General features: G+C 44.5%; 1 protein-coding gene and 1 long non-coding RNA gene across 2 annotated transcripts in view; one reads left to right on the forward strand and one right to left on the reverse strand.

Moving 5' to 3' along the window:
* The window catches only part of ETFA (electron transfer flavoprotein subunit alpha), a 415,153-nt gene that overhangs the window by 233,560 nt on the left and 154,778 nt on the right, over positions 1–26,815 (reverse strand). The gene's annotated exons all lie outside the window — the stretch shown is intronic.
* On the forward strand, positions 22,878–26,701 carry LOC147729132 (uncharacterized). The gene is made up of 3 exons (XR_015309204.1): positions 22,878–24,895; positions 25,230–25,541; positions 25,582–26,701. It is a non-coding gene; the product is annotated as an uncharacterized LOC147729132 (long non-coding RNA).

A 26,815-nucleotide genomic window follows, 5' to 3' on the forward strand; every position in this document is an offset into this window, starting at 1 on the left:
GTCCTGCCCAGATGACTTTATGCAATGCAACACTTTTTTATCACGTTAGATAGACTTCTGACCGACTTGCTGTGGGGGCCTAAGCGTAAGCGGGTGAGCCTGGCCACTCTTCAAAGAACCCTGCAGAATGGAGGACTAGAGGTTCCTTGTCTGGGATTTTATTGCGCAACTTCTCAGCTGCAACATGCGGTACACTGGTTAGATGACGAGAGGAACCGGGAGAAGGCCCCCGCTGGAGGGGACCTACAGAAATAAAACACTCCCTGAATTGCTAATGATGGGGGCACAGATACAGCCGACAAGCCCATATATCATACACCATGTGGCGGAGGTTTGGGAGTTTGTCGTCCGGAGAGTGCTGAAAAGGGCCCGTATGCCTCTCTGGGCTGTTCGCCCCTTTCTCCAGATCTCCACATCTATGTCTGTGCGTGGATGGCGGGAAGGAGGATGCCTTACCATGGGTGACCTACACACTAATAAGCAATATATCACGCAAAAACAGGCGATTGAGGCCTTTACGTTGGGCCCAGGGCAGTTCCTACAATATACCAAAATAGCCCAGGTAGCTAGAGAGATATGGCTGATGTTCCCCGAAGAACCCCACGTGTCCAGGGTGCTACAGACCCTGATAGCGATGGCTAAAAGACGCACATTGATATCCCACCTATATCGAGCCATTCGGGATGACAAGTCGGCCTGGGCGTTGCCGATTCAGGACAGATGGGAGACACTGGTAGAGGAAACTATAACGGAAACTGACAGGACCAAAATCCATGAGGGGGTTAAACAGGTGAGCTCAAATGCACGGTTCAAACTGATCCAATTTAATTATAAACATCAGACACACCTCACACCAAAGATGCTACACAGGATTTACCCGGAACACTCGGCACTGCCCAGATGTGGAGAAGCATCAGTGGTTTTTATTCATATGGTCTGGTCCTGCCAGGAGCTCCAAATATATTGAGGTGGTGTCTTGGCTGCGTTGCGAGCAGCGACGGAGTGGATAATACCAGGGGAGATTCAAGTGGTCCTGCTGGGTGTATTATCCCGCTCTAAAAATAAAAATCTTACTAGGAAGTTTATCCTGCTGGGACTAGTGTTGGCAAAACGCCGGATAGCTATCTTCTGGCCAAGTAGCAAGCCACCTCAAAAAGTGTAATGGATACGAGTTGTGTAGGAGTGGGCGACGGTTAGGTGATCCCCATGAAGCAGGTCAGGCACAATGAAAGGCTGGAAGATGATCTGAGGGCGTGGAGGGTGATGATAGAAGATCTTAATAGTCATGGATGGGGTGAGGAACCATGGGAGGGGGCTACTGGAATTGTGCGGTCGGGTAGTGAGCTGGGAGGTAACCGAGGGGCAGAGGAGAACATACATGATTAAAGTGCTGGATGACGTAGTGAAATGTACAACTAGCAGACACCCAGATGCTATATTATAGAGTAGTATGCCAGACGGGGTGCTGGGGAGGGCTAAAGTTATAGGTTGGGGGCGGGGGGGGCGGGAGTTGGGGTAATTTGTTGCAGAAATATTTTTGAATGTACTAAAGAACCGGACAGGGCAGATAGGCTCTATAGAAGGGGGGATTGATGCCATGGGGCCCACGTCGATGGGCTTGGAGGGTTCGTTATGAAACTAATACGAATCTGCCGAATGTAAACAGCCGATCTATGCCTGCGTCTACGATTATATGACATCATTTAGTGTATGACTCCGGCAATGTATAAATGTCTTGTCATAACTGTGCTAAATGTTAATAAAGATATATTTAAAAAAAAAGAAATTTACCGTAATCAAAGTTTATATGCATTAAAAGAATCAAGACAGATCAAGAAGTTTGCAGTCAGACGATGTTGACATACGAATCACAGTTCATCGAGCAAGGTTATCCTGAACGGGTTTTGTATTGAGCACTACAACAGGAAGCTCCTAGGAGTTCCAAGGTCTACCAAGTAGGGAACCTCTCCCTTTTGCTCAAGTATGGTATGAGGCTCACTCCACTTATCTTGGAGAGCTGCTGGGGCGACAGGTTACAACACCCTTACCTTCTGTCCTGGCAGATACACAGTCAAAACAGCCTTTTGGTCATGCCAGGCCTTTTGCAATTCCTGGCTAGCCACAAGGTTGTTGGTGGGCTTCTTCATGTACTCAGCCATCCTGGAGTGGAGGCCAAGTACATAGTCCACTATGTCCTGTTTAGGTGGTTTAAGAGGTAACTCTCATCCCTTCTTAACCAAACATAAGGGACCCCCCAACTGGATGTCCAAACAGAAGTTCAAAAGGGCTGTAGCCGGAGGGCCCCAGACGCGGTGGAAAAGATGGCCGCTCCCCCTTGAGCTCCGCAATTTCGGCGGCGCTTCCTTGACGAAGGACCCGTTTCCAGCTAGCGTTTCTGGGCAGAAACGTGTGTTTTTGGCCTCGGGACTTCCCCCCCTGCTGCTGGGTATGTTTGTAGACTGCAAACTGCATTTTTTATTGTAGAAAAATGCGAAAACGATGAATCTTCGAAAACGGACCCCATTTTGTTTTTCCTTTTTCACTCGTTTAAAAAAAAAAATTATATCGCTTCTGCTCCCTGGATTTCGCCTTCTAATCATATTTTCTACAATCATAATTGCTTTTATGAGGCATTTTCTCTCTCATTCTTCCATGGCTGTTTCCTGAAATCATTTTTTTACATCAGACTCTCTCTTCTATTGTCAGTCACTGGCTTAAGGACTCATTTTGTGCCCCACCTATATGTGGCACCATCTTTACGCTGTTTACTGCCTCCTGATGCATTTTATCCTTTTTTAAGGTGTCTTTGCTTCATTGTTGCGGCTCTTTATGTGATTTCCTAGGCAGAGTTGCCTTTTCTCTCACACTACGCTGGTCCTTTCAGCATTGCAACGATGGAACACGCACATAACTCAAAAGCCTCTAACGTAGCTTCTGTTCCATGCAAAGACCTGGCCTGCACTGGTAAACGCCTCAAGAAAGACCCCCTTCTCCCTCCAAATCTCCACTTCCTGTTAGTCTTGAAGATATTCTGGAGTAATTACGCAAAATTTATTTATTTATTTATTTATTTACAGACTTGTAACGCGCTAGGAACTCGACTCCCTAAGGAGTATCTCCGCGCCTTTGGCAGCATCTGTGAACAAAAGCCCTGACCAGTGTATAACAAATGCCCTAACAGAGCTAGTAATTGAACAAGAACGTTTTTAATTTTTTCCTAAAAGGAAAATGTTCCTTACACACTCTGATGTCATAGGGAAGATCATTCCAGAGCTTTGGCCCAGCTACTGACAGAGCCCTTCCCCCTTGTCTAGATTTCCAGAACCTGGGGACACATAACAGTTGTTGCTCTCCAGATCTGAGAGACCTCCAGGGGGTATAGGGAATGAACTTTTTGGTCAGGTAGTCGGGACCTTTGCCAATGAGGCATTTGTGAATGGTGCAGCATGTTTTAAACAACACCCTCTGTTTTACAGTAAGCCAGTGAAGTTTGTTTAGAAGTGGCATAGAGGGAGTACGGGCTGGGGCATTGAAAACAAGCCGTGCAGCTGTATTTTGCACGACTTGTAATCTGGTCATGACGTCCTCATTGGCGGCCAGCAACAGACCGTTGCAATAATCCAGTCTGCTTAACACTAGCGACTGTACTAGTGTTTTCCTTGTTGTATCAGGTAACATGGGAAATACCCGTCGGAGAAGGCCAATGACATGGAAACAGGAGCTTTCAACTTGATTGGCATGATGTTTAAGGGCAAGCTCCTGATCCAATTTAACTCCTAGATCTTTCACAACGACTCTAGGTACGGGGACTGGGCCTAGGTCTTGAGGCCACCAGTCAGGAGTCCAGAGTCGTTTGGCTTCCCCAAAGAGCATAACCTCAGTCTTAGAGACGTTACACTGAAGGAAATTTGCTGCCATGCAATGTGCCACCTCTTTCATTCCCTGTGCAAAGGAGTTACGCACCTCAGGGGTCAAGGTTTTAAAGGGGAAGAGGAGTTGGGTATCGTCTGCATACGATACAGGGATGAATCCATGAGATCTCATGATGTTAGCTAGGGGTGCCACATAGATGTTAAAAAGCGTTGGGCTCAAACAGGAGCCCCGTGGCACCCCCTTTGAGATCTCAACCTCCTCTGACTGGTATGGACCCAGTATGACTCTGAGTGCGGTTGGTAAAAAAGCTCCTTAGCCAGGCCAGCGCCTTGCCTTCCAGACCGATGTCAATTAGTCTGGAGGTCATGATCTCATGTGAGACAGTGTCAAACGCCGCTGACAGATCTAGGAGCACCAGGATAACGGAAAACCCTTTATCCTGTAGCATACGAAGATCGTCAGCGACGGACAGTAAGGCAGTCTCTGTGCTGTGCCTGGGTCTAAACCCCGACTGGGAAGGATCAAGCACCCCTGCGCTCTCGATGTATCTAGACAAATGCCCGTTCACAAACTTCTCAGTAAGCTTCCCTAAAAAAGGGAGGAGAGAGATGGGTCTAAGGTTTGTCAGGTCTGTCCACGGAATGGAGTTATTTTTCCGTAGTGGTCTTACCAAAGCCTGCTTCCAACCAAGGGGGACTTCCCCTGTGCTCAGAGAAAGATTGATGACCTGTTGGATTCCAACCCCCAGCTCGTCACTCAAAAGTGCCATGAAAATTCACCCTTTTATGGCGGATACAACCACCACCTTACAGAGATTGGACGATAAATGGTCCAACCTGGACAAGAGGGTATCGGATGTCGAACAAAAAATTAGTGACGCTCAAGATGTTGCCGCCAAGGTAGATAGCCTCACTAAAGATGTTGAAATGCTCAAGAAAACCTCTGAGGATTTGGAAAATCGAAATGGGCGCAATAATTTGCGCATTTATGGTGTTCCGGAGAATTCGCAGGGGTCGGACATTATCCAATTTTTGAAGTCACAAGTCTTACCTATCGTTGGACTGCCTAATCATGTGGATGTGAACATTCAAAGGGCGCACCGTCTTGGCCCCAAAAATTCTTCCCCTTCTTCAAAGCCCAGAGGCATCATTGCCTATTTTCTTCTTTATTCCGATCTCATGACTATTCTACATTCTGCCAAACAGCACAAGCAGTTATTATGCTGGGTCACAAACTCTTTTTCTCTCAGGATGTTTCAAAGCAGACTGCTGCGAGTCACAAGGAATTTTTGGACTTACGACCTATGCTTCGATCCATGAACGCTAGAAATGGCCTTATTCATCCCTGCTTTTTCAAGGTTACATATAAAGAAAGGACATTTAGCTTCGACGATCCGGCTGATCTTCGCAAATTCATCCACTCTCATAAAGAAGATTCCATGGAACACAGCAGTTCTTAATCTCTCAATGTCTTTGTTCACTGTAATTTGTTTATTGTTTTTAACTCCACGTCTTATTGTCCCTCCTTGTAACATTCTTTTGTTCTGCTACCTTGTTATCTAGGTCTCCTCTTCAAGTGTTTTGGTTCTCTGCTCTCCCCAATGTACTGTGCTGTTGTTCGTTTTAGTCGCCCCAGTTCGCTGCCTTCCCTTCACAAATGTTTGGTAAGTCTCCTTCATTTGTTTTATATCGTCATGTTTGGTCTCCCATTTCATTTGTATCTTTTTCATTCCTTTATTTCATGTTTTTGAGACCATGCATTTGACATCTTCTTTTATTGTGCGGTCGTCTTTTCCTGTTGCTCTCGCTCTCACTTTACTGATCTTCACGTTATTTGCTCTGTATGGCTGAAACCTTTCTGTTTTTTTGCCATCCTTCTCTCTTCTCTCTTTCTCAGGGGAGCTGTCATCTCCCTCTCCTCCTTTCCTCCAACATCTTTCTCCTTTTTTTTTTCTTTCTTCATGGCATTTTTCATGTACGTCTACTACCCTTTTCTCTCCTATATTTTTCATCTGTTCTCTCTCCGTATACTGTGGTAATGGTTTATTATCTCCCTTTTGGCTTCTCTCTCTCCTTTCAGATTTTTCTTTCCTATTCCGTTGTAGACTATCTCTCTACTGCTCTTGTCTATCTTCTCTTTCCTCATTTTTTTCTATCTTCATGCTTATCTTTCTTTTTTATTTTTAAATGAATGGTCTTCGTGTCATTTAATGGAATGTTAAAGGTCTTCGTAACCCGATAAAAAAACAACAGGTTTTATCTCATTTAGCCAGACTGAAATACCAAGTTGCTCTGTTGCAAGAAACCCACCTCTCCCAAAAAGATCTCTCCTCTCTGCGTACACAATGGGTGGGTGATGTTTTCTATTCACCGTCAGTTAATAATAAGAATGGTGTTCTCATTTTGTTCCATAAATCGTTGTCCATTCAGTTAAAAAATTAGATTTCAGACTCTGATGGTAGATGGTTGTACTTAGATGTTAAGGTCAATGATACTGATTTATCCTTTTGCAATGTTTATGGTCCAAATGGTATTGACCCTACTTTTTGGACTGATTTTTCCATGCTCCTCTCCTCTCATACTAGTGTTGATTTAATTGTTGGGGGTGATTGTAATCAGTTAATGGACCCTTTTCTGGATCTTCAATCTCAGACCAGGTATATTCCTAATAAAATGCAAAAATCCTTTTACCGAGCAATCTCCTCTAGAGGTTTAATTGACTCCTGGAGACTTTCTCACCCTGATACTTTGGAATTTTCCTTTTTTTCCCCTGTCCATGCTTCACACTCCCGGATAGATTATATCTTTCTCACCAACACACTTTCCAATTCTTGACAAATGTTGAAATTGGCTCTATTCTCATTTCAGATCATGTCCCTGTCATCCTAGAAATTGATTTACCCTCGCCTACTCCCAGCTCTCGCCGTTGGCGTTTCAATAATGCTCTTCTTTTGGACCCTCAGTTCGTCGATCAATTCACTCTTTTTATGGACTGTTTCTTTCATACTAATCTTAATTCCACTTCTCAATTCCATTTTGTTTGGGACGCTTTTAAAGCTTCGGCCAGAGGTTTTATTGTTGACTTTGTTTCGCGTAAAAAGAAATTGGCCCTTTCCAAATCCTCTCTTATTCTCAAACACATTAAAGATCTAGAACACATTTTTTATACAGCCAACTCTCCTGAAGCTCTCTCTTCTCTCATCAAAGCTAAACTTCAATTTATTAAATGTACTTGCGACTCTGCCTGTAATCATCTTTTAAAATTGAATTCCAAGATGTATGGCGGGTGTAATAAAGTGAGCAGGTCTCTTGCAAATTATCTTAAAATTAAGAAACAAAAATCTAAAATAGCTGTTATATCGGACGCTACTGGGATTTGTCACTGCACGGACGATAAGATTCTTGATTGTTTCGTTCAGTATTACTCCTCTTTATACACACCTGAATCTACCACAACTCCTTCTCAAATAGATTCCTTTTTTCTCAATATACCCAAATCCTCATCCGCTGACATCGATTTCTCTTCTCTGGATGCTCCCATTTCCGAGAAAGAGATACTATAAGCAATTACTCTCTTACCCAAAGACAAATCTCCCGCTCCTGACTGTTTTACTGTTCGTTTTTATTTTCAGTTCAAAAATTGTCTAATACCACATTTATCCTCCTTGATATCTTCTTTTCTTTCCGCGGGAGAATCTAAAGGCCCTTTTACCCAAGCCATGTTATGCTTACTCCCCAAAAAAGATACAGATCCTTCCCTTTTTAAGAATTATCGGCCCATTTCCTTAATCAATACGGATTGTAAAATTTATGCCAAAATCTTAGCTTCCCGTTTATCTACTTTTGTTACAGACCTCATCAATATTTATCAGTCCGGCTTCGTTAAGGGCAGATCTATCACGGATAATTCTAGAGCTCTCCTTAATATTATTCACCTAGCCTCCAAAATGACAACCCTTCTCGCTGTTATCACCCTTGATGCTGAGAAAGCTTTCAATAGGGTTAATTGGGATTTCATGTTTGGGGCCCTTCGCTGGCATGGTTTTAGTCCTCATATTATTAAACTTATCCAATTATTATATTCGTCCCCCTCTACTTCTTTTTGGGTTAATGGTGCTCAGTCATCTTATTTTCCTTTACACAGAGGCACTAGACAAGGTTGTCCCCTGTCTCCCCTTTTTATTTTAGCATTAGAACCTTTCCTTGAAAAAATTAGTCTTTCCACCTCCTATTTGGGTTTTGTTTATAAATCATTAGACATCAAATTCACGGCATATGCTGATGACATTTTACTACTTACCGAATATTCTTCAGTCTCTGGTTATAAGTTAAATATTGATAAGTCTGAAGTCTTACCTCTTAAAAAATACTGTCTTGCGCAAATCTTTCATGGTTCCGGTTTTGCATGGAATCCTACCAGCATTAAATGTTTGGGTGTCTTATATTCTTCATCTATTAAAGACACCGTTAAAATTAATCATAAAGATATCCTTTCCAAGCTTTCGGCCCTTATAGAGCGATGATCCCCCTTATTCCTATCCTGGTGGGGTCAATTGGCAACTGTTAAAATGAGGCTTCTCCCCATTATTAATTTTTACCTTTCTATGTTGCCTATTTCTCTTCCTGCCTTTTTTTTCACTCAGATTAATCGTATCCTCACTCGTTTTCTCTGGAATAACCGTAAATCCAGGATATCCATATCTCGCCTTCAGCAACCAAAGCATTTAGGTGGCGTAAATGTTCCCAACCTTGTCCGTTTTCATTCTTACTTTAAAGCAAATCTGGCCATTCCTTGCAGATTCGCCCCCCCCCTTCCCACTGCATGGAGTGCTTTAGAGCAAGCTCAGCTTTTGCCTTTTCCTTTTCACGCTGCTATCCATTTATCTCAACCCCCAAAACGATTTATTTCTCCCCCTTTTAAGCTCTCTAGGGCACTTTCCCTCTCATTATTTTGCACTTCTTTTTCTCAAGCGCGCCTACACTGCCTTATCCCGTTCTGGTACAATCACTCTCTGAAGATCAACAACAAGGCCCTCTTCTGGAAGGAATGGATTGACAAATGCATTATGTATATAGATTTCAAATATTCAATACACATTCTCCCCAGTTTCCTGATCTCAAAATAGCCCTATCTACCCTCTTCTCATACCACACTACCTTATCAAAAAAAAAAAAACTTTATTCGGTTATAAAAGAAGAATAACCATAAAAGTAGCATGAAAGGTACAATTTACAAGGGGTCAAGTAAACATTTTTAAAATCACAGAGAAAAAGAAAACACCAAAATTAAGTACATATGTACAACATAGAAAATTAATCCATTTGAATTGATTTACGACACTTAAAAACTGATTTTAAAAATTCGGCAAGTGAGGCTACCATAAAAACAGTTTCCATTTTCTGGCACTCTAAAAACGCTAGGCGACATCTGTATACGTTTAAATCTTTAAGAACAGGGATGATGAATTTCCTTCGGAAAAAAAGTATAAAATTTACAAAAAAATAATATATGTATGTCAGATTGTGGGGATACATCATCACATGGACAAAAACATAAGTCCTTCGACCAACAATTCATCACAGGGAAAGAAAATGTCCTAAAAACAATATGAAGTCTAAACCGGGTCAAAAGGAAGCGTTCATGGTTGGACATATACAATGATAAATATGGCTGTAATTTCTCACCACATAAAATATCCTGATGGGCAGAAACAGTCTTTTTTCTCGCCTCCTCTATTTGTCTTTTTTCCCTGAGGTACGACATACACAAGTTTTTCAAATCTCTTCTAGATATGTATGCCATTGATAGTGGATCCTCAAAGTATTGGGGGCAATTTAATTCTTCAAGAAAGTTTCTGACATAGCATATCCATTTAAAGTCATTAATATTGTCCAATGCTAGAATATCATTTAAAATAGCCCGGTTAACCACACATTCATCATTTGTCCAGACCCTATGCCAAAGAAGGATTGGCTGAATTTTGATAGTTTCAGTAACATAAGGTACTCCCAATTCAGCGTGGCATATCATCGTAGCAGTACTTTCGGGCATGGACAGAATGTGACATAGAAACTTATTTTCCATAGTTTGAATTGAACTAATATTTGAGTAACCCCACAATCCTGATCCGTAGGTAACTACTGATAAACAAGTCGCATTGTAAACAGTTAACATCTCCTTTATGGGTTTTTTTCCTAATTTTTTCATAAAGCATTTTAGGGCCATAATAGTTTTAGAAAATAACAAAGATCTAGCATGAATTGCAGTAGTCCATGAGCCACTTTCATGAAACAGTATCCCCAGATATGGGAAGGTGGGGGTCCTTTCTAGGGGATTGGAATTTATAAAAATTGGCTTCAGGTGCTTGCTTGTTCTTGTCCCACAATACATAGACAAAGTTTTAGAACAATTGATTTTCAGATCTAAACCAAGCATGAAACTGTTAAAAGATGTGACCAAAGTTTGTAAAGCCATTGGGGTGCGTGCCATCAAAACAGCATCATCAGCGTACATCAGGGCAGGGACAGGCCTTCCACCCACCATAGGCATGTCCCTACCCTCTTGCACGAGGTGCTTCTCCATTCCATTTATATATAACAAAAATAAAAAGGGGGCTAAAACGCACCCTTGGCGGACACCCCGACCAATCCCGAATTGTCTACTGCATTCACCATTTTTCCCATATCGGACACTTGCGGTGGCCCCGGAATATAGATCTCTCAGAAAGCATATGATAGCATTGTCTACCCCCAATTCAGCCATAATTGACCACAGTTTATTATGAGACACACAGTCAAAAGCTGATGATAAATCAACAAATGTGAGGTATAGACGTTGTTTTTTAACCTTTATATACTTCTGTTGCAAGGTGAACAAATTCAATCCTTGCTCTATGGTCCCTAAACCCTTTTGGAACCCAAATTGAAAATCACTTAACACCCCATTATCTTCAGCCCAGCTTTGCAATTTAACTAAAACCACTCTCCCCAAAATTTTTATGGAAGAGTCCAATAAAGAAATTGGCCTATAGCAAGTACAATTTAGCCTGTCCCCTTTCTTAAAGATTGGGACTATGACCGATGTAAACCAAGTAGGAATTGGACTATTTGCCAAAGCAACATTGAAAAGCTGGACTAGCAGTGGCCCCCATAATTCGATGTTAGCCTTATAGAGGTCAGCTGGTATACCGTCTGGTCCAGCCGCCTTACCCCCCTTAGTCGCCTTCAAGCTCGCAAGAACTTCAGGAAGGGTTACAACCAGGGCTTTAGATGTATCTAAATTTAACAGCACCGCGTCCTGGCCTGTGTCAGGGATTGGTTCCACAGCCCTATAAAGGGAGGAAAAGTGAACCACCCAATCATCTTCTGACACGGCGATTTCCATGCGTGATTTTTGTTCGTATAGGAGGGGGGTGTTAATGACCTTCCAAAAAGCAGCCGGATCCTTTGATTGTGACGCCGCACATAAGTTGTCCCATGCCTCCCTTTTTATCGTGGCCTTCCTGTCCTTCAATGCTATATTATAATCCCTCCTTGAATTTCTAATTAGGATTACATCCCGTGGTCTTTTATGAATCGCGTATCTAAGCTTTGTTAAGGCTTTAGTGCACTTTTTATCAAACCATTTTCTATTGGACTTTAGGGAATTTTTCCTTGCAACCCACAGTGCTTCCTTAATTGTGGTAGAGATGATATTAAAATGGGTTATTATTTTGCTGCTCTCGGCATATTCATCTAAACAGATCAAAAAACTACTCATGCACTTATTCAGTAATTTAAACAGAAAATCATCCGGGACCACTCTACTCCATTTAAGGTTATAGCCATTTTGGGTACCCAACTTCACATCCTGGACCATTTGGTTGGGACATACTCTATTATCGGGTACAATAAATATGTTCTCCATTTTTAATACCTGTGGAAGGTGGTCACTCAGTGGTAGGTCCATGATACTCGAGCTAATCAATCTGCCCGCAGGGCTGTGCGTACACAAACTAAAATCAATAGTAGATGAGGCCCCCCGCCCAACAAAAGTTGGAACGAATGACATTGTGTGATGGGCTAATTCATTTGAGAACCCAAAATCAAAATTAAAAATCATCTCATTTAATAAGTCACCTAATAGGGTATGTTCAAAATGCGTCAGGTTGATATCCTGTTCCAACATTAAACCGCAAATACCCTTCTGACCCTTTTTACAAAGAGTACAATTAAAATCACCCCCCCATAATAACATAACTTCGCCCCTTTTACTCATATCAAGTTCATACTGCATATCTAAGGTTAGAGCAGCAAGTACATCCTTAATCATGCTACCTAAGCAGTTATTGTAAAAGTTAAAAAGAACCATCTTTGGACCCTTCCTTGTGTCTATCGCTATTTTTTGATAGTAGCTGGATCCAGGGGAAAAGGAGATTTTATCATAAACTAGCAGATTGGAAATATACACAGTCAACCCTCCCTTGGGTCTTCCGTGTACTCCTCCCACCGCAGGGGTAAAGTAAGTTTTATAGCCATTGAGATGTATCGGCGCGGTGGCCCAAGTTTCTTGAAGGGCTAATATACCCACGTCAGTAATGGCATCATCCCAGGATGGATTGGAAATCTTCTGCTTTAACCCCGCCACGTTCCAAAAGACCACCTTACAATAGTCTTCTTCTGTGGGTAGAGTGTCTACAGTAACACCAGCTTGTCTAACCTGGCTCCCTTGTGTAGTCTCATCCCCCACTCGTGTTTCTAGTGTCTCTTCACACCCCGAAAGGTTTATCAAACCCAAGGCCACAGATTTAGTTGCCTTCAGAGCTTCTTCCTTGGTCTTGGGAAGTCAATCCACCGCTTCCAAGCAATCGAACCGGTTATAACACGGAAAGGTCGGAGGAAATTGCAGATTGCCTGGCCATCCTGGATCATAACTTTGTGGGCGAAAGTAAGGAGGCCTCCCTCTATGTTTCACTACATTCCAACCATCCTCATACCTCCCATCCCACTGTGTGTTATAGTAGTTATTTTCAAAAGCCTGACCGTTATTACCACCTTGGTGTCGATTATCCCTAGTCCAACTCCACCTATTATCCGGGTGTTCACCCTCAGGGTAGAAGTAAGATAGTGCCCTAGCCACAATGGACAGACCATGGTTTCTTGGGGGCCTAGTTGTGATATATTCGGCAGTGCGTGAGTTCTCAAATGTTATCACCACGCAGTCACTGTGTGTCCTTTTTTTATTATTATACCCAACCCATGGAGCCCTTTCAACCATCAGAATGTTACTTCTGATGGCTGGGGGAAGAGGGTAGTTATCATTCAGCCAGTGTATTGTTTTATTTACAAGTCCCCCATTATTTTCGTTTGATTTGGAATCCGGTTGAGGGACTCCGGTGAGGACCACGACATATGGTGCAGCTTTTGGGGGTAGGTGTATGTTTCTACGCACCTCCCTTTTTTCTAAATTATCTTTTTCCTGTTGTAATTTGGGAGTTTGTGTGAGTGGCGCTACTTTGTCAATTGTGGTGGGAATTATAGGTGTTGGTATGGGTTTTGGAGGTGGATTAGTGGTGTGTTTTGGAGGTAGATTAGTGGTGGGGACATTCTTAGCAGCTGCAGGTGGCCTATTCGTAGTGGGGTTTTTTTGTGGAACTTTGTTGTTCATATTAAAGCTAGGGGCACTAATGTCTTTATGAATATTATTCAGTATAGTTTCCTAACAGCGTAACCTAACCTCAATCGGTTCTAGGAGGATTTTTAGCATTTCAAAGATGTTATTATTAACCATGCTTAGGCTACTACTGTCCTCACTACCTCTAGCTTGGTTGTCAACTTCACTGCTTAGTTCCATAATTCCCTCCAAGCTACTATCTAAGACAGTTTCATCTGGTAGACTTAATGGTAAGCCCACATTTGCCCGAGGCCCTCCCATGATGTCATTAGTATGAGTATGAACAGCTAAATTGGTGCTCACATTCAAGGGCATCGGATCCAAATGAATTGGGTCTTGATTCTTACCAATATGGGCTTTTTTCCCTTTTCGAGAGGTGGATTTAATGGACTTTTGTTTATTACTCTTTTGTTTAGGGATTGCCCCCTCTTTCCTGCCCCTTTCATTTAAGGTACTAGCGGTAGTTATGTTTTCAGTCTCATTAGCAGCCGGGCCGCTATCCACTAATAAGGAGAGATTAGGGGTTGCCTCCAGGCCTTCCTGGGAGCCAAGCACATTACAGCCCCCATCCTTGTGTACCATTACAAGAGTGTTCGGAGCAGATACACTATTAGGAGTACAAGCTTGTGCAATATGGCCTAAAGAGGAACGCTTAGCCATAGCTAAATCTTGGGACACCCTTCTGTCCATCAATATTATCCCTTCATCAATAAGGGCATGAGTACGGACGATAAACTCATCTAGGGTACCGGTCAGATTCTTTACTCCAGCAGCTGCCATGCTTCTTGTCTCTGGGCAGTTCATGACAGACCCAAGTAATATCCAACAGTAAAGCAGGTGAAAGTTTTGGCCAGTTACAAATACCAATCTCAGAATGTCAATATCTTACAGACTCACGATGGTGGGTAGCTTCAATATTTAGCCAACTTACAGTTGTGATGTCTCGCTGTCCTTGGGCTACTAGCGATCGGGCAGGGTGTCTGGCACAGGCCAGGCTCCTCGGGCCTCTGAGGGCCTAAGAGGGCCCGCCCTTTGCCCGGGCTTCGCCCCGGGCGTCCCGCTCAAGTCCCGCGACGCAGGGCTTCTGGTTGATTTATGCCTCCGTGTGCGCTCTCAAGGCGCGACCCGCGTCACTCAGCACGCGCCGCCGCGAGGCCTGCCGGGAGTTGTAGTCTCCCGGAGCGGCGGCGCGGAGTCCGATGGCCTTTGACTCTTGGCGGTGTCGGCGGTAAGTCCAATGGTCTGCTCTCTGCCCACGTGTGACTCTCGGCGGTGGCGGCGGTATTTTGAATGTCTCCCCCGCTCTGCCGGGCTTCTGGTTGATTTATGCCTCCGTGTGCGCTCTCAAGGCGCGACCCGCGTCACTCAGCACGCGCCGCCGCGAGGCCTGCCGGGAGTTGTAGTCTCCCGGAGCGGCGGCGCGGAGTCCGATGGCCTTTGACTCTTGGCGGTGTCGGCGGTAAGTCCAATGGTCTGCTCTCTGCCCACGTGTGACTCTCGGCGGTGGCGGCGGTATTTTGAATGTCTCCCCCGCTCTGCCGGGCTTCTGGTTGATTTATGCCTCCGTGTGCGCTCTCAAGGCGCGACCCGCGTCACTCAGCACGCGCCGCCGCGAGGCCTGCCGGGAGTTGTAGTCTCCCGGAGCGGCGGCGCGGAGTCCGATGGCCTTTGACTCTTGGCGGTGTCGGCGGTAAGTCCAATGGTCTGCTCTCTGCCCACGTGTGACTCTCGGCGGTGGCGGCGGTATTTTGAATGTCTCCCCCGCTCTGCCAGGCTTCTGGTTGATTTATGCCTCCGTGTGCGCTCTCAAGGCGCGACCCGCGTCACTCAGCACGCGCCGCCGCGAGGCCTGCCGGGAGTTGTAGTCTCCCGGAGCGGCGGCGCGGAGTCCGATGGCCTTTGACTCTTGGTGGTGTCGGCGGTGTCAGATATTGTCCCACCTGATTCCACTCCCTTAGCTTTTACCACCCCACACAAAGCGGCTACCATTTATAAGATCCTCTCCCATTCTATTCCTGACCGCCCCAAATCCAAACCTGAACTTGCATGGGAAAAGGATCTAGCACAGGATTTTTCCTTTCCTATTTGGGAATCCATCTGGTCTAAAATTCACACCGTTTCTCGTTCAGCTAGCACCACTCAGACTCTTTATTTCTTTTATAATCAACATTTTCTTACCCCAAATGACCTTTTTAAGTTCAAAGTCCTAGACTCCAACCATTGTTGGTCATGCTCTCATCCTGATGGCACTTTGTTTCATATGTTTTTTCAATGTCCCTTGGTTGCATCCCTTTGGCAACATATGGTGCAAGCTGAATGAGATTTTAAACTCCAATTATATCTTTGATATTGTTCACATTTTTCTAGGTGGTTCCTCTCCTATTTGGAATGTTTCACACAATGTTCATAATTTTATAGATTTGTTTAAAGCCATTTCTTTGCAGATTATTACTTCAAACTGGAAAGATGCCTCAAAGATCTCTTCTACTGCCTGGTGGAACCTATTACGTCATCATCACAGACTTGATCGTGCATATGCTACGTCTACCTCTCTTCTAATTAAAAGAGATTTGTTATGGTTACTCATAACCGATTTTCTTTCCAGACGTTTACTCTGATATGCCTCATCTTTCTCTTTTCTCTTTCTTTCTTTCTCTCTACCTTCCTACTTTCTGTCCCCCTTTCTTCTACCTTTCTTTCACTTTTTTTCGTAGCTTTTTCCCCTACTTCTCTCCTTTCCCAATTCCATAAAATTTAAAAAAGCATTTTCGCTCAGTATATCGTTTATATTTCCCCTTTTGAGGTTCTCGTTTTTATATTTCACATTTATATTGTATTATCCCATTTTTCCTTTTTTTTCTTCTCTTATTGGTTGTGTTTCTGTACAGATGTTTTACTTGGCATATTTGATTCAATAAAGCTTTCTAAACTAAAAAAAAAATAAAAAAAATAAAAAATAAAAAGGGCTGTAGCCAACCCCCTTTTGAGGAACCTCTCTGTAGGCAAAGAGAAGACAGGGCAAAAGGTTGTCCCATCTGCGCCTAAGCTTTTCAGGGAGACCTTTTATCATGCCCTTGAGGGTTTTGTTGAATCTCTCAACTAACCCATTGCATTGTGGAAGATTGGGTGTGGTGAATTTGTAATTCACTCCGCACTCCTTCCACATAGCAGTCAGACAACCAGACAAACTTTGCACCTCTGTCTGATACTACCTCCTTAGGGAAACCCACTCTGGAAAGAAAACATTCCCAGGAGATCTCAAGCCACAGCAGGAGCTGTGGTAGTCCTAAGGGGAATAGCCTATGGATACCTAGTGGCATGGTCCACCACCACTAGTATGAATCTGTGCCCAGATGCAGTTGGAGGATCCATGCGACCAACAATGTCAATCCCAACCCTCTCTAAGTGAACCCCCAACCACAGGCAGTGGTATCAGGTGGGGCCTTTGTAATACCACCTGCATTACCACTGGCTTGGCAAGTGATAGAGGAGTGTGTTGTGTCCTATGTAGAAAGACACCAGTAGCCAGGATGTATATTTAGGTCTTCTTTATTAATCTTCCAATTCAGGTTACATCTCTCTTGACTCCAGCCAGCCTAGTGTGGTACCAGCCCCACCAGGAGCAGCCTCCTAGCTGCTCAGCCCATCTCTCTCTAACGGCCAACATTCATCCCACTCAGACACCCAGGCATTCCACGCATCACAGGCACACCAACATTCTAAGACCAACTCACACTCTGGCTGAGCAGCTCGAGGCAACAGGGCTAGAGTACATGTTATACTAGTAAATAGGATATAACAGAGTGACAAAACTCCTTGGTGTCTTCTGACATGTGAGGCCAGTGAAAGTGAGGGACAAGCCTGTCCCAGGTCTTGCTTTGGCCTAAGTGTCCTGCTAATGGAATGTCATGTGCCAGTGTTAATAGAAAGCATCTAAACTTCAGAGATATAACCAACCTCCTGGTAGCACCAGGCTCAGGGTCTCTACCCTCTGAATACAGAAGTCCATCATGCAAGTAGATCCTGCAGGACCCACTGGCACTCCTAGCAGCCTCAGCAGCAGCTTGCTGTCTAAGGGGTTCAAGAGAGGGGCAGCACAGCTGCTCCTGGCTCAGATCTGCCCTGGAAGGGCCCCCTGTCCCCAGGAACTCAACCTGATCAGATTCAAGTTCCTCTGAGACAGTACCTTTACTGGGACTAAGATCATCTCCCTCAAGAGACTGATCCTCACTCTGAGGCGGGGGGGGGGGGGGGGGATGAAGACACTGCCTTACCCCTTCTGCTCCATCTCTTGGAAGGCATCTGGTCTATCATTTCAGGATCCAGGGCCTGTTCAGTGGAAGACATGTTTGCCTGTGACCTAGTCATGGCAAACACATCTGCAAGGATGCCCAGCATTTCTGAATGTGTCCTGAGTTCCACCTCACTCCAAGCTGAAGTCTCCAAATCATTGCCCAACAAACATTCTACAGGGAGGTCTGAGCTAACCACAGCTTTCTTTGGGCCAGTTACCCCTCCCCAGGTGAAATTCACAACTGCCAAGGAATGGTCTGTCCTGACATTGCTTGCATTGGTCACTTGGTACATCTCACCAAGTATGATCTGTTCAGGAGCCACAAGATCTTTTGTCACCATTGTGACACTTGCACCTGTGCCCCTGTATGCCATGGCCTCCTTACCATTGATCAAAGGCCGTGTCTGTACTTTCCCAGGTTACTGGGACTGACAAATAAGGAGGCAATATCAATGCCTCCATCACAGACTAAAACAGCCAGAGTTGGAATTCTGACTAGGCCAGATTCCATCTCAGATCCCAAGGTTCTGGACACTACCACTTGGAACTGAGCTCCGGGGGAGGGGGCAGTTGCCTTAGGGGCAGTGTTGGCTGGAGTAAATTCCTTGGCCCTTGGACAATTGGCATCCTATGTCCAATGTGTCTTCTCTCTACAGATATGACACCAAGGTTTCTTTTTGCCTTTTCCCTTGTTTGATTGTGACTCCCCTCCAGATGCAGGTTTTTGGGGCCCTTGTGAAAACCTCTGGTCTTTACCCTTCTCCCCACCCTTATCTGAGGTTTTAGCATCTTGTTTCTTTTGGTCACCACCTTGATTCTGAGTTTTCTGCTCCACCCTGGTTTTGCCCCATTTGTCTGCCTTCTTTCCCAATTCTTGGGGCGAGGTCAGATCAGAATCAACCAAGTACGGATTCAACAACTGATTTTGGCAATTATTAATGATCTGCTCCCTTATAATTAAATTGTACAATCCTTTAAAATCCCACACCTTACTGCCAAGTAACCTGCCTTCCAAAGCCTTAGTAGCACATTCTACAAAGTCAACCCAGTCCTGAGTCTGTGCCTTCTGGGTGTCTCTGAACTTAATCTTGTACTGTTCAGTGGTTAAGCCAAACCCATCAATGAGAGCACTTTTCAGGACTGAATAATTGTCAGCATCTTCTTCTCTAACAGTGAGGAGCTTATCTCTACCTTTGTCAGCAAAGGAGAGGCATAAGATAGCTGCCCACTGCTCTTGAGGGACCCTCTCTGGTGCAGTTATCCATTTGTGGATGTCATCCCCACTTTGATAGGGAGGGACTATCTTGTTCAGATTCCTATGATCATGAGTATACTCTCTAATCCTAGGGACACTGTTGTGCCACGATGGGACTCTAGTCACAATCTTTTTATTGCTCTTTGGAGCTCTAGGAATTCCCTGTCTAGGGCCAATTGCTCTTTCTTGAGCCTGAGCCTGAGCTTGACTCTCCCAAGCTCCAGAAATTGGCACTGTCTATCATAAGAGGATTCCCTCTTGTTTGATATGGAAGTCCCTAAAGAAGTTCCTGAGTGATTGGACTCCACAGAGGGAGTTCTGGATCTCCTAGGTAAACTCTGTACTCTTCCTGGTGAGGTAGAGAGTAGGCCACTGGGGCCTTCTCCCTCACCTTAAGGAATATCTATGTTGTCCAGGTTAGAATCATTTTGATTTTCTTGGTCAGGGTTTGAGTCAATGTCAAAGAAGGTTTCACTTCCTGGCCTTTTCTCATTCCATGTTCTACCCACTCTATCCACCTCATCAGACCCTTGGGTCTTCCTAAGGTCATCTAATAGCAAAATCTCAATGAGACGTTGGGTCTTTGCTATTCTCCCTGTCCTCAAATTCCGGGATACACACATGGCTTTCAATTCTTGAAATGAACGACCATTGTACATAGTTGAAAAAGAACCACTTGGTTCTCCTCTAGAAGACATACAGTTTTTTGGGGGTCTAGAGATCTACCTAACCTAGTGGAGACTAAACTCTCTTGAGTTGGAGAAAGGGTATGCTGGACCCTTGAGTTAACCAACTCCAAGTTCAGTAGAACTCACTTTATTGTAATCTTGATGTATTATATTTACCTAATACTTAGTGGTTTTCAGTTAATCATTCAATGAGATTTATCTGGTAAAAAATAGCAAGCTTGAATCCCACCGCTGCTACCAATGTGAGAAGGTGGCCTGGTATATGCTGTCCACTAATTAAAGTGGGCACCCTGTACCAGTCCACACGACCCTTATGATGTATGAGGTCAAAGATAACCGTATTGAAACCTATCCTAGTGGTAGCTATCGAGATAAGCTTCCAGGCTTAATCTTGAAGGAATGTAAAGCAGTTTGTTTTACCTGACCAAATGAAAGGAGAACCGCATAGTGTTTATATAAAAGTATGTATTTAGTAATATAACACACTCTACTAGTCTCTATGTGAGGCTAGGGCTTAAAGCGCACAATACTGATTCAATAGAACATTTGTAAATAGCATAATACACAGCAGGCTCCAGGGGGAGACTGAACCATATACTAAAAAAATGGTATAACAACAACAACTTGACTAGACACGGTGCTTAGAGCACTTAGAATTGCAGGGACCCCAAAGGAACCACCCAGAGTAGTGACACAGGGAGGCCATGGAGGAAGGGTGCTGTGTGGTAACACAACTGCGTGTTCCGTACAACTCTATGGGAAAGTTGCGGTAACAAATTTACAAGTTAAGGACACTTCTACGAGGACTTCGAGCAAACCCTTTGGAACATTGGAGGTTCTAAGGCCAACTCACCAGTGAGTACTGAGTTACCCATGTTACCTAGCCCAGAGGAGCCAGGTGCATAGGGCTCAAGTGGTGTCAGAAACCTTCGTCGTTTTCAATGGAGAGCTGCAAAGAAGTACTGCTGCCAGGAAGGCGCAGCATGTCCGGTGGAATCCAAGCCTGGATTCAAGGTGAGAGAAACCTGAAAGCAGAGGGGACAGAGTCTGGGTCACTTCAGGTGACAAGGGGCTCGGTAGTCGAATGCCTACCAATGTTGGGTGCTTTAGGTGCAAAGAAGGGTTGCTTAACTCTGCAGCCACTGGGACCAGGAGACGTCGAGGACGACCAGAATCATGAGGGGCGCTGTCCCACGAAGGTTGTCGAGTGCTGATGGGTCAATGTCTGCCTGGAGCACCAACAAGCCCTGGCAAATGCAACCCACGCGGTCAGAGGACACAAGTTACTGAGTGGACCAGCAAGGTCCAGGGGACTCTTCAAGCAATGGAGAGTCAGGGCACGTCTGAAGCAACCAGGTAAGCCCAAGAACAAACAAGGTGACCCGCGCCTGAACCCACAGGCCAACGGACCAGAGATCGCTAGGAGACCTCAAGCAAGTTTGCAAAGGACCAGTCCACAGGACACTGGTAGAGTGGAGGCGTGGAATCTTTGGTGCAAATATTGCTCGGGTCAGGACTACACGGAGTCCAATGCACAAGCTCAGGAATCGTCGACAAGCAACTGCAATTGTACGCTGTGCACAGGGGTTCGGGTAGCATGGTTCTCATGAGGGAAACTGGTCTCAGAATCGCTGAGAGGGCAGATCGACCTCAGAGACTTTGGGGAACCCACCTCCTGTGTTGCTGAAATCTTCAGAGTCCACAGGAACTTGGGAGAAGCAAACCGGTCAGATGCGTTTAGGTGCCTGCTTTTACAGGGGAGTAACTCCTTTACTCCATGGGAGATTCTTCAGTCGTCCAGCCCCGTGCAGGCAGTCGAAGTACAGTCGAAGTACTTCGTTTCTTCTTAGCAGAATCTTGTCCAGGTAAATTCTAAAGTCCTGTTGTCAGGTAACCCACTTTATACCCATAGAAAGGGGTTGGAAAGATTCTGTGGACCCTCCTGGGGGAGGGGCAGGACAGAGGGGTGGCTGCACCCATGTCCTTTGTCCAGTTTCGCGCCAGAGCAGGAGCTAATGGCTCTCAGAACTGGTTTGAGCTGGACTATGCACAGGGACAGCAAATGTGCACCCAGTGCAGACTTTCTGGCACTCTCAGAGTGCACCCACCCAGCCCCAATACACTAAACCCTGTCTGGGAGGTGATCACACCTCCCTGTGACAGGATGCCTATTGTCATGCCATCCTCTGCTCGAGCTTGGCTCTGCAACAGGAGACCATAATCGTGTCGGTGGCTGGCAGCATCCATTTCGTGTTGCCCAGGTCGAGAAAGCTGGTACCGGGTAGACCGGTGACCCACAGTAGTGGTTCTAAAAGGGTGGAATCATACCTCAACACCAGTTACAGGTGTGAAGGTATGATTAAAAGGTGTTTGACACCAAACAGGACATGTTTCTAAGCAGCCGTTTTAAAGTTAGCATTTACTCCGAGGTTATAATGCACAAACATATATGTTTGGCTGCATCACAGACAACTCTGGAGAATGGTCTCCGACGGCTGCAGAGGGGCTCTGTTCATGCAGGGGCATCCTCTCACGGAAAACCCAGCACCCTGCCTTCAGGGTCGTGAAGGCCTGCCATAGGGGTGACTGATAGGTATTTAAGTGTAGTGATTTAGATAGATATAGTGAACCTATATCTCAGTAAGTGGTGCAAGCACCATCTTATACTGTCTGCAGTAGCAGGCCTGTTGTGTCAACTTGGATGGCATCTCATGGGTGGCAAAATACATGCTGCAGCCCTTGGGAGGCCCCTGGGTACATGGTGTACCACATACTAGGGACTGATATGGGTACCCCAGGATCCAATCTGGAGTGTACCTAAAGTGCATACATTGCAATTTAAGGGAGAAAGCAAATAGAATGGGGTCCTGGATAGCAGGATCCCAGTCAGACTAGGCCAAAAACAGTGATACATCAGCAAAAAGCGAGGGTAACCATAAGAGGCAGATCCTACTTTCCTACAGTCTCTCAAAGACAAATTAAATGGCGTGCTTCTTACAAGTGTACAGTGTTTCATAGTTTCCTTCGATCTAAGAATTGAAACATGAATTTTACATATTTGTTTAAAATGGTGACCTTTTTGGCATCTTTGAATTTCATTCTTTCTTATTTTTCCTTATTGTGTCATACGTCACTTTTTTCATTAGGGAGTCTATATAAGGAACATAAAGTGATACTCTTCCTTTTTTTTCTTTACAAATAGGATATTTGAAGCTCTTTGTACTAATGTGCCAATTTCACAATGTGCCACTTTGGGTTCTGTGACATTCATGTATTGCCATTTTGGTATTATCCCAAGCAGAGCACAACTGAAGCAACAATTGTTAACCTATTCTGGCCACTTTTGCAATTTAAAGTGGCCGGCCCTTCTCTCCTTTCTCAGAAGAGCATATGTTTTGTTTCATTTCAGATGTTCCTCCTCTTAAAGTCCTGATGAAATTCACCCCACCCCGCCCCACACCCTTTACGGGGTTGAGACACTGTCGACTAATTTTGTAACTAGCCATTTCCAGTCTCTTAAAACTGCAAAAGTGGCCAGTATAGGATATTGCCATTCGGAGATTGATCATTTTTATATGTTAAGACACCCTATTGTATATTGTATTGTGTCACATTTGCTTTTTTTTGTTCTTTTTCACATGGGACACCGAGCACAATCTGTTTTTTTATTACAGAATTTAATTTCTTATACAAAATAATAATTGGACTCCATATTGTTTTTTGCATAACAATTTTTCTTTTTCGACATCGAATTTATCATTTGCAACTAATTGTCATTTATTCGCACATTATCTACAAGAACCATTGTTTTTTAAATATATTGTATGCTATGTTCCGTGTGAGTAGGTTTACCTTTGTTTTCCTTAAAACAAAAATTAGGGACAATAAAGCCGCCAACCACCATGAACCCAGCACCTGGATTCTGCCCTCTGTGAGTCTTGTCCCACAGGTGGTGCCACCCCAGTCATGGACTCTTTGTAGTGAGCCTGAGCCTGCTCTACAGTCCAACTGTAGTCCCATGTGCAAAACACAACGTATTGCAGTCCCGCATCGGATCCACAGCAGCAAGACATTTCCAAAACAGGACCCTGTAGCTCCGTGGAAAAGCTGCTGCATGACTTCCTCAACACAGGACTGTGCATCGCAGCTCCAAAACTCCCTGAACCCGCCACTGCAGGACGCATCCTCTGCGTGGGAGGGACCTTGCAGCCCAGATTGTTCAGCGGGCCAAACGTGGACCCCGTTTCTGGCTCATGCTACATTAAGGTCGGCCTGAACTTGTGACTTTGTTCTAGTCCCACGCAATCAGATAACCACAGTTTGCACATTGTGCTTTTAGACACTATTCTACCTTAAAACTTTAAAATTGCATATCGCATATTTTACTGATTGGATTTTTGTCATTTTTATCTCAAATAATTTATTAAAATTGAATCTATATTACTAAATTGATGTGGGATTTTTCATGTGTTTCATTTTCCCTTTATTACTATTTAAAGTGCTGCATAAAAACGTAACACCTTCCCTCTAAGATAAGCCAGACTGCTTTTGTGCCAAGCTACCAGGGGGTTGAGCACAGGATTATTTGGGGGTTGCGTGCGTTTCACCCTGACAAGAATTGTGGTTGCTGCTTGCTTAGGGTATCACCCCCTCAACCAGTAACCCATATTTCTACATCAACCTACTACAATTTAGCCACATGGGAACTGTGCAGATGTGGATTTAGCAGGCAAAATCTCACAATAATTCTCAGTCCTACAGGTTTCTGTTTAACCAGGCGTGTGATGTCATTTGCTGAAGTAATGGCGATACACCCTCATACTGGTGATCCTGGCACAAAACCGAAACCAGTGATGCCAATTAATGAGGAAACTGGCCCTGAGCTACTAAGATCCTCCAAAGAATGTCAAACTTTGTCCCAGCTGACATGGAAAGAAACACTTAACTGACAGGTTGGGGCCCTTAGCAACCTGCGCCACGCCGGAGTGAGGTAAAATAAGACATGCAACCTTAACGTCTGCTTCCCTCCCAAGTAGGAGGGTTGACAGTCGTCGAGACGGGCATATCCGGAAAAGATGATCTGATCACCACACTAATACGTGGCAGTCCTATACTAGGGACACAAATGCTTAAGTGGAGTCTTAGCGGTACAAAAGGGGGTGGTGATGGACGGAGCACTGGATTTGCCACTGGATTCAAGCAAGCCGGGCTGAAGACGGCTGGAATGCCAGAAACCGGTCCTCGGAAGTTTGTTTCCGGTCCAGGGAAGACATGGCTTGGCAGTTCGGGCTGGACTGTTCCCATGAGGCACAGGGTCAGACTGATTTGCATATAGCCATGTCTGAACTGGGGTGGCAGAGTGGGCTAAAGAACGGTGATGGATTAAACCCAGATCTTTTGACTGGGTGTGAGTGTTTGATTGATTCAGATGCTCCTTCCATCACCACCCCCTTTTGTACCACGTAAGTGGAGTCTCAGGGCAGAGAGGTACGCCCCAACATCTTGAGATACGCCCCAACATCTTGCGAGTTCTCAGTCATTCAGGAAATAAATCGCAGGGGGGATGCTGCATTAATTATCTACCCAAAATATGTATGCCGTGGAGCCGAAGAAATACTTAACGGAAGAAATATTTTAAAATTATTTTCTGCACTCCATGGTAAGGACAGGATTGAGCCAAAAGAGATTGAATACATCGCCTTTATTCCTGGCTCCCATGATAATCTGAGTGAAGCTACGAAAGTGCAGTTCAGGCACTCGTAGGTTATCAGAAACTGAGGCATAAACAAATGTGCTGTCACAATGGGGTATTTTACTAGGTAAACCATCTCTCCAAAAATTTCCTTGGATCCTGACCAAAACCCGTTTCAGTTCGCCTTATAAGAGCTCAGTTCTTCATTGTTCAAAGGATCCAGAAAATATACGACTGTGGACGGAGCAACTATGGGCTACAAAGGATTCCCCAGTAATACAAGGGGATGCTGGAAAGCAAACAACTCGCACTGAGTAGCTACCGGTGATCATAGAAATTTGATTGCCAACAAACTTTTGTCTACACACAACACTGCAGTTCTACTCCTGGAACATTAGGGGCTTAAGAACCTTGTCTGCCAACTATGACGTAATAAAGAACATGAGTAAAAAGGAAAATCTGCCTCCAGGAAAAATAGCAACTAGCCCTGGCTGTGGCGCCAGATCACCTTGGGTTCTTTGCTTCAGCTGAATCATCCCCTAAAGGACGTCATCCCTCAGAAGGGGTCTCAATTCTTATCCAGAAAGCATTGGCAACAAACGTAGTGGTCTTGACCAGTGCCCTCAGTACTACAAATCCTTAGGGTCATGCTACAAATCATCATAAGGTACATTTAAATCAACCCAAAACTACCAAAGAAAAGAGTGGTGGCGGAAGAGAGCAACATTTGTAGAATATGTGGCTACTAGCGGGCGACTACAATATGATTCTTCTAGAATCAGCTGTGCCATCGATCTGGGTCCAAGAAAAGGATGCAGCCTGGTCCATTCCAGAAATTACATCGGGTGAAACCAAGAAGAATATTGCAGGGAAGAGGCTTGCTACCTTCCTTAACCAACTTGATCAAAGAACATTAAATGGCAGAAGCTCCTTTGACAATCCTCCAGCCTGCACATTCATCTCACAAAACACTTCCTCATTAATTGACTATGTTTGGGTGTCGGACCAGAACTTTAATCAAGTGAGCTGCTTTGAGGTGATCTTCGGTCTGATCAGTGATCAAGCTAGGTTAGTCTGCTCTCTCTCCACGAGCATGCCCAGATTGCCATTGGTGGAAGTGATTGGCATTCAAGATGACTTCAGCTCTCTCTATAGAATTAAGTGGAGCACCGATATCAGTTGACGTACTAAAGAAACTCCTCACTGCAGGTCCATCGGTCCATCCGGTCATGTTTCATCCCTGTAACAGTGTCACACTTTAACCACAATGTTGTTAAATCAATTCTCTGTACCTCAAGCGTTATGCCCTCATAAGGCACGTTCGCTCTTGCACTCATCAATGGAATTAAGAATGCTTAAGT

The sequence above is a fragment of the Lissotriton vulgaris genome, chromosome 2_2 (assembly GCF_964263255.1).
Source record: "Lissotriton vulgaris chromosome 2_2, aLisVul1.2, whole genome shotgun sequence".
NCBI lineage: Eukaryota > Metazoa > Chordata > Amphibia > Caudata > Salamandridae > Lissotriton > Lissotriton vulgaris.